Source organism: Nelumbo nucifera, chromosome 6 (genome assembly GCF_055504915.1).
Source record: "Nelumbo nucifera cultivar China Antique chromosome 6, China Antique-T2T, whole genome shotgun sequence".
Classification (NCBI taxonomy): Eukaryota; Viridiplantae; Streptophyta; class Magnoliopsida; order Proteales; family Nelumbonaceae; genus Nelumbo; species Nelumbo nucifera.
In genome coordinates, this window is record NC_142654.1 from 45,330,596 (window position 1) to 45,333,174 (window position 2,579).

A 2,579-nucleotide genomic window follows, 5' to 3' on the forward strand; every position below is an offset into this window, starting at 1 on the left:
CCAAAAAATAAGGATGCAGAGAAAGAGAAATTAAATTATTAACTAATTTATTAAACTAAATAATAAAATCTATATATAATGACTCAATTCATTTAGAAAATTAATAAATAAATCTCCAATCTATCTAATACCAAGCCCGACCCATTGATAACCCAAAATATTAACTCGGGAACAGAGAGATATATTGAAATAAATTTTTGATAAAATTAAATCGTTTAGAAAATTAAATAAATAAAAATTATTAACTTACTAAATTAAATATATAAATAAATTGGTGAGGAAATAAGGGAGTAATAAACAATAACACTATCCTCGCCAGGCTCGGCTCAAGAGATAGGTCTAGTGGTTGTTGGGTCGGGCTTAAAGTTGGGCCTCAATATATTCTACTGAATAAAGACAAAGTCCAACTCAAACTTGGCACTGCCTGTGAACAAGTTTATTCCGAATCTCCTTAACTTGTTAATAAATTATTACTTAATGAAGTCAATTAGTTATTTAAATAAATAGAAATCTATGGATAATAATTTTCTTAATTTTTTAAAATATATAATTGAATAATTTAATTTAATAAAATAAATAAATATCCAAGCTACCTACACCAAATCCCACCTGCTGACAACCCTTAAATATTGGACACCGAGCAGTAAGATAGAGAGGGATATAATTAAATAATCTAGTAAATTAAATCAATAAAATATTTTAACTTTTTAAAATAAGTATATAAATAATTAGGAAAAAAAAGAGAGAGTAGTTAGCTCTTTATTAATGGAATCATTGTAAATAGTTACATGTTAGCAACAAATATGGAAGAGAGATTTCTAGAAAATGAGAAAGAGACAAAGAACAAAAAATTCCTTATCGCAATCCGAGCTTTATATGATGGTCGGGCACACGCTCAGAATCTGGGCATGATGGTTGGCCTAGGTTTAGACTTGGGCCTTAATAAGTTCTGTTGATATAAAGGCAAAGCCCAAACCAGACGTGGCCCAACCAATGAAAAGGTTTAACCCCAACCGATACCTATCCAATTTATAAACCTAAATATTTTGCTCGGGTTGGGGGGGAAATCTATGGATTATTAACTACTTGAATAATTTATTAAATTAATAAAATACGAACCAATGGATACTAATTTAGTTAATTTTGTAAATTAATTAATGATTAATTTGGTTTAGTAAAATAAATAAATAAATTTACAATTATTATTGGGACGGGAAAGGTACATCCAACCCCACACCTCACTAAACATATTAATTACCCTAAAAATAGTCTCCGTGAGAGAGAGAGAAATAATTTGTTAGAAAAATAATTAATTAATTAGTTAATTAAACAATTCATTAAATTAAGTAAATAGAAATCTATGGATAATAATTTACTTAATTTTATGAAATAGATAAATCAATAATTAACTTTAACAAAAAATATAAATAAATATTCACTTGTGGGTTGTGCAAGACTAGTCCAAGCTATCCCCAACCAAACTTGCATCATTGACAACCGTAAATATTGGTCATAGGTTGAATTAAATTAATAAAACTTTATGGAGAATAATTTGTTTAATATATTAAAACAAATAAATGAATAATTTAATTTAATAAATAAATAAATAAATTTTCAGTTATTATTTGGGACAAGACATGTACAGCCTATTCGACACCAAACTAATCTGTTGTTGATAAATTAAATCATTAATTAGATGAATAATTTAGTTACGTAAATAAATAAAACCTATGAATAATAATTTACTAACTTTTGGAAAAATAAATAAATATCCAAAATATCTAGATCTAAACCCAATTCATTGACAACCCTAAATATGTAACTCAGGAGGGAGAGAGAGAGAGAAATAATTTGTTTATAAACTAAAATAATTTAGTAAGTTCAATAAATATTTTTTAACTTAATAGCATAACTATATAAGTAATTAGGTGAGAAAATGAGAGAAACAAAGAATTTCCTCACCGTGATTAGGGCTCTATATGAACTTCAGGCTCATGCTCAATATGTAGTCCTGAAGTTCAACCCAGACTCATATTTGCGCATAAATATGTTCTATTGATCCCCTTAATAATTTTAATCCAAGCGGAGACCTAACCTACTAATAGCCCTAAATATTAGGCTTTGGGAGAGTGGTTCAAATAACTAAATAGTTAAATAAATTATTAATTACTTGAATAACTTAGTAAATTAAAAAATAGAAATCTATGGATAATATTTTACTTAATTTTGAAAAATAAACAAATAAACAATTTAATTTATTAAAATAACTAAATACTCATTTATTATTGGGTGTCGGGTTGTATCAAATAAATAAAAATTTATACATAATAGTTTATCTAATGTATTTAAATATATAAACAAATAATTTAGTTTAGTAAAAAAAATAAATAAATAAAATTTTATTAATTATTGGGACGGGACAGGTACATGCTATACCACACTAGACCTAACTCATTGATAACCCAAAAAATAAGGATCTAGAGAAAGAGAAAAATTATTTATTAATTAATTTATTAAACTAAATAATAAAATCTATATATAATGACTCAATTCATTTAGTAAAATAATAAATAAATATC